The sequence below is a fragment of the Sorex fumeus genome, unplaced genomic scaffold (genome assembly GCF_029834395.1).
Source record: "Sorex fumeus unplaced genomic scaffold, SorFum_2.1 ptg000047l, whole genome shotgun sequence".
NCBI classification, from domain to species: domain Eukaryota; kingdom Metazoa; phylum Chordata; class Mammalia; order Eulipotyphla; family Soricidae; genus Sorex; species Sorex fumeus.
In genome coordinates this window covers 29,798,497-29,804,902 of record NW_026606104.1, presented here as the reverse complement: position 1 = coordinate 29,804,902, position 6,406 = coordinate 29,798,497, and the positions used below count along the sequence as shown (strand labels likewise).

Sequence of the window (6,406 nt, the reverse complement as noted above, 5' to 3'; positions counted from 1 at the left end):
CTCTCTGTTTCAGCCTCTGTCTATATGTATTGCTATAAATCTATTCAATGGCAATGATTTCTGAGATTTTATTTTCTAGAATTAGTTTTCAGTTGGACAAGTAAAGTCTTTTGTTGAAAGGTTAAAAATCCTTAATAGCAAAATAGAATAACTGTCTATTTTAATTAAATTTTCTATTACATAATGAATATTAAGTATGTATAATTTTCTTCTAGATATTGAAATAAACGCAATTATTTACATTGCATAATAACAAGAAAATTGTTCTTCCTCCTCTTCCAATTGTTGTTTTAACAAGGCAATTATTCCTCGATCCTTCTTTGATTTCTCATGATTCTTCATTGCCTTTTCTGTCCTGAAAGATTTGTCACCTGCCGGGCAGTAAAGGTCATCATAGATCTCAGCTTCCTCACCATCCTTGCTCTCTTTACCATCCTGTCCATTTTTGAGCTCCTGTTCCTCCACATTTTCTTTTTCAGGTCTATCTCCGAATTCCTTCTCATATGGGGCCTCCTCCCTGAGCTCCTTCTCCAAGTCAGCCATCGACATTCAGCTCTGTTCTTTGTACTCCTCTACAAGTTTGCCCTGCTTCAGCTTCTGCTGCCGCTGCATCTTCACCTTCCAGGCCTTTTCTGCGGTCTGCTCCTGCACGAGTCTGCGCGAGCCTCCATGCGCTTATCCCGCTTCCAGATGAAAGCCACCAGGTGACGCACAAGCTCTCCTTCTCCTTCCTGCCCTGGTTGCAAATCTTTTTGTTTTCTTTCTCCGTGGCTCCCTTCTCCCAGCGCTTTGAGGCTTGTCGCTTATTATATTCTACTTTGCAAGAAAAGTTCTTTTGAGTGCAGGAACTCTGCCAGTAGGCATAGAAAGGATGGACGACCTTATCATAGTCATTCTGGGAGTCCTCGAAGGGGGGGAAGTCCTCCACGTCCTCTTCCAACACAGATTCCAGCTCCTCCTTTGCAATAATTTCAAATACACTGTGATATAAAGCATAGAAGCTCTTTACATCATCACCATAACCAGAGTAGCAGGTCACAGTGAAGAAGTGCAGCAAATCTAGACCGTCATCCTGGTATTCTCCGTCAAACCCACCTTTCAGCAAAGGCTCTCTGTGATTATCATACCACACTCTTTCTTGGGGGTCACTCTACATGTCTATGCTGCTTGGATTAATTTAAATTGGGACTCTGTACCAGGCTGTGGGGCCGGTGAGAGCCCTCCCCACTCCAAGGGACCCTGACCCGGCAGCTGACATCCACTGCCCAACCACTGCCATCCTCCAGGCCGCTTTGCAGATGCTCACACTGAGCCTCATGCTTGAATGAAGTCCCACAGAACCCAGACAATGCAGAACTTTGTGACCTTGGACTCTGGACTCAACAGGACCTGGAACAGAGATCTCTGCCTACTTCCTCCAATCTCCAGTGACTCAGGAATCACACCCAGAAGTCACACTCTGCTGGCACCAGAAAATCTCATTGGCCACCTTCCAGATCTCAGGATGCTCCTCCCAGACAGGAGTGTAAAAGGAGGCCCCCAGAACCATGCCACTGGACCCTGTGCCAGGCTGCGGGGCATGAGAGAGCCCTCCCTACCCTAAGGTACCCAGTCCGGCAGCCTACCTCCACTGCCCAAACACAGCCACGCTCCAGGCTGCTGTCTGAACACATAAGACACTTCCTACCCATTTATGCCTCTCAGAGAGCCCGGCAAGCTACTGAGAGTATCCCGCCCACATGGGCAGAAACTGGCAAGCTCCCCATGGTGTATTCGATATGCCAAATACAGTAATGACAACAGGTCTTATTCCCCTAACCTGAAAGAGCTTCTAATCGTGGGGAAAAGATGAGTAAGAAGAGGCTGCCAAAATCTCAGGTCTGGGAGGAATAGAGATGTCACTGCTGCCCACTGGAGTAAATCAAAGATCAATGGGATGACAGTGATACAGTGATACATAATAACAAGATTGTACTGTGTGTACTTGACTGACATAAGTGTGTGTCCTGAATTTAATCACTCAGTGTTGTACACAGACATCTCTTAGTTTTCTGAATCCAAGTACTTCTTATTTTAACTAACTTCACTTATCAGAGTGGGCTTTATATGGCATTCAAATTAGAAATGCAATTTACAATGTAATACAATTGTAAAAGCCAAGGAAAATAACAAAATATGGAAAATAAATGACAAATATTTTAAAAGCTAGAATTTCTATTTTCATGACATTTTAAATGACTTGTTTTTTCAGAATATATAAAATGCAAAGTAAATGATTTCTTTCCACATTCGGTTCTAAATTAAATAAAATTTCAAGGAAATCTCAGTATGTTTGTTTTTTAATGCCCCTTTATACATCAACTAATGCCTTTTTTGTAGCCCAAAGCAGGCTTTTAGAAAGTATAGTGTGGTAATTGCTTTATTCTGACAGGAACTTCCATATGCTGAAGATCTGAACATAAATCTTTGATTGGCCTATTCAGATATAAACATGCCCAATGGGTAAAGAAATTTAGATTAATCATTTTATGTATCATTACATATTTGTGAAATTCCTAATGAGATTTTGCAGTTTTTCATTTTAAACTTGTCAGAGACAACTGGTCAACACAGAGACACATTTGGAAGGCTTGGTACTTCAGTAAGATGAGAGTGTTTTCTACAATTTTTTTTTTTGCCAGCAATTCTGGGAAGCAGAATTTTTTTCTCAAGTTTCTGCACTATTTTATTTCCTTGAGGCCACTGACAGTCACGTGGCTTTCAGTTTCCTGGGCTTTGCCTGATAGACTGCTCAGATCCGGAGGCTTTAGAATCAAGCTAGTGTTTACATCCAGTTGGCTTCCTTCATTAACTCCACTTTGATTTTCAATGTATTAAATTGGTGTGTTGTTCAAAGGAATAAACTGAATTCAAGCTTTCATTCAATTGGCTTTGTTTGTACAATTATTAAATTAAGATTGTCACTCTTTACATTTATTTCATCTGCAATGATAATTTCGAAGCTATCATTCTGCGAGCAAAGTCTAAGGAGTTATTGGATTTTGAAGTTAAGTTTAGTTAGTAAAAGTTTTATTTTTCAGCACTATGGCACAGTAGAACTGAACCAAATATTTCAGTTTAGATTATCAAATCAATATGAATTCAGTAAATATATAAAGTCTTTCACATGTTTAAGATATTGAAGTGAGATTTAAATAATTATATCTATTCCAGTATATAATTAACACAAGTCAATGACTAACAAAGTATTATCAGTTTATGGTGTTTCAAATCTATTTCATTGCATGTATCCTGACTGAGCAAATTTTTGTTTATAATTAATAATAAAGTCATTTAAGATAGACTTCTCTACTGTTAAGTGAGTTTTACATTTGGGACAATTTCTTATATACTTTAACATACTAAGTTTATGATTCATTGAGAGACAATCTAAAGATAAATTTATAGATTCAAAAAGTTAAAAGAATGAATTTAACTAAAATGCAAAAGTTCTATATTTGGTATATATTAAGACATTTATATTAATAATACTTTGATCATAAAAATAAAATGAATTTCATCATAAAGATGTTACAACATGGGAAAACTATTTCAGATGAAAGAGAATGGAATGTAGATAGATTCATCTTACATTATCATTTGATATAGGCAGAGGAATGACCTTTACTGTCTTCTAAGACTTGAAATAAAAATGGCATTCTCTGGATATGTAGGGGGAAATATGGCTTGCATTTACTCTGCCAATTCATCTTCGGTAACCTGTCAGAAATGTTCAGTTTGGAATTATCAAGGACTCATATTAATCTTAGTATCAATTTCTTTTCCTTGAGAAGTTTTGCCAGATAAAACAAAAGAAGCGAAGTTTCCTACTTTGATTTGCAATTTGCAACCTTTTCTCTTTCTTACTTTCATATTAAGAACCAAAACATAAAGAACTTAGAATTAACTTCAGATTCTACACTATTTAACTTTTCTAACATTACCTAGATGTGAAAAGTAAAATGCAAATAAGTATTTCAGGTAGGACTTGGATAATACTCATGGTTCAGTTTATGTTGAAAATACCAGTTTTAAAATGCCTCCCCCATTCCGTGCCTAGTAAAAAAAAACTTATTAAATTACCATATGCCTCTGATATATTTGATTTTGCACTAAAGATCAAATTTCAATTTTTGCTTCAGAAATTTATACAACATGCCATTTGGAAAAGGCCAATATTTTGGTTCACTTGTCAATGGTAATCAGTGTTTAATGAAGCAAAGTGTAGCTGTGTTTATACTTTTATTGTGGCACTTGATCATTCTTTCATTGGCAGACCTACAGATGGCCTTTTTTAATCCAGAGAATATCTGGCTAAATGCATTCTAATTTGGTGTACTTGTTCACATATTTTTGAAGGAGAAACTTCTGCTATCTTTACTTTTGACTGTAGCAGCTTCTAAACTGAAATAATTTAAATTAGTTTCTTAGATTTTTCATGGAATCCTTATGCAAACCTGCATCTCATCCTATCTGCTCAAACTTCATTTACTATTCTCTTACTATCTCCATTTTTTTGTAACTTAAGTCACGGTCACTGTCTTCCCGTTATTCATCGATTTGCTCGAGCGGGCCTAGTAACATCTCCATCGTGAGACTTGTTGTTACTGTGTTTGGCATATTGAATACGTCACGGGGAGCTTGCCAGGCTTTGCCGTACAGGTGAGTTACTCTCGGTAGCTTGCCCGGCTCTCCGAGAGGGGTGAAGTAATCGAACTTGGGTCGGCCAAGTTGACCACTTGCAAGGCAAACGCCTTACCGGCTATGCTATTGCTCCAGCCCTTTTTGTAACTTGCATTGATTATTGTTCTGTATAAAAATTTCCCACAATTTCTCTATTTCTGCAATGTCTTTGTTGGAAATTTACTCCCTTAAAACAACATATCCCTGCCCTGATCTCAGTTACCTCTGTGATCAATGAAAGCATCAAATGTATAATCGTTCAATTCCATCAATTGCACTAATCATAGGACAGTCACTAATACTGTTGTTCAATCTAATAGCCTTCTTTCTTATTCCTGACAGTTCTACTTGGGCTTAATCTTTCAGGTCTGTCATTTTATCATTGGCTTGGTTTTCATGGAATTGGGTATTATTCAACCCTTTTTATCTTTTTAAAATTCCAATCTAAGATATATTTGTGTATAACTTCTACTCTATGAAGAAAAATATGTAGAGATCATCAAAGTTCTAATTATTCCTGCATATGTATACATCCTAACCCATATATCCATATGACAAAGATAGAGTTCCTTTCTATCTCTCATCAGAAGCAAGCACCTCCCCATAGCCCCCATCTGTGCATCCTATCTGCTTTTGCACTTAGTAGGTGTTTTCTTCTTTTCTTTATATGTTTATCTATTATTTTGTAATCACCTTCTCTGTATCACCTCCAGGAATCCCCAACGGAGCGACATTTCTTTAATTAGCTAAGCAAATCAAAACCAAACTCAAAAATCTCATCCCATAAATTAATCTCTCCTTTTTTACTCATATCTCTTCTTTCCTTTAGTAGGCTAGAGTGTCTATACCCAACGTCCCAATTTCCTTTGCTCCTGTTTATTGTTATACTTTCTATAATTCATATCCATGAAATATTTTAACTGAAATTACCAGTGACTTATTTAAAAAAAATTTCAGACACCTTTAAAATACTAGAGATATTTCATAATTCTGGATCATTTGATGTTGTTAACCACATCTTACCATAATTTCATACTCTTTTGTAGGCTTACCCTCCCAGGCAATCATTTTAACATTTTAAAGTCCTTCATGACTTTATTAAGAGTTCTTTTTTTTAGTACTTCATATTTTTATCTTATAGATTCACAACTACTCTCAGGAATTTAATCAACATCAGTGTTTATTGCTACCATTTCTTCTGATCTAGACGTGCTATTTTGATTCTTATTCAATCTATTTTCCACATGTAAATAGGGAGATGTGCCAAGCTTAAGTTTAAAAAAAAGAATTTGATACTGTCTTTTAAAATTTTCTATTATTTGTCTTATGCTTGTTTGAAATTTTTCAATGATTTTTCTTACAGATCTTCCCACCCAAAACTCTTTTCATCAAAATTTTCCAGACCTGATTTTGGTCACTAGCTTTTACTAGTTTTTTACATTTAGACATACTGTTTTTATTTCCTTAGGTTTTTAAATTCTCTCTTTTATTCATGTCTATCTTATTCTTTTGATGTCAGCACAAATATAAGCAAAATGTTCTGATGAGAAAATCTCATATATATATATCTCATAAAAATGTTCTGATGAGAAAATCTCGTATATATATGAAAATCTCATATATATATGGTATATCTCTCCTTCATATTACTTAACAGAGTTTATTTTTGTTAGTGAGGTTATCT

General features: G+C 36.1%; 1 pseudogene; it reads right to left on the bottom strand.

The window, feature by feature from the left end:
- Nucleotides 1-237: 237 nt before the first annotated feature.
- On the bottom strand, nucleotides 238-1,318 carry LOC130031545 (dnaJ homolog subfamily C member 21-like; annotated as a pseudogene).
- Between the last annotated feature and the right edge of the window lie 5,088 nt (nucleotides 1,319-6,406).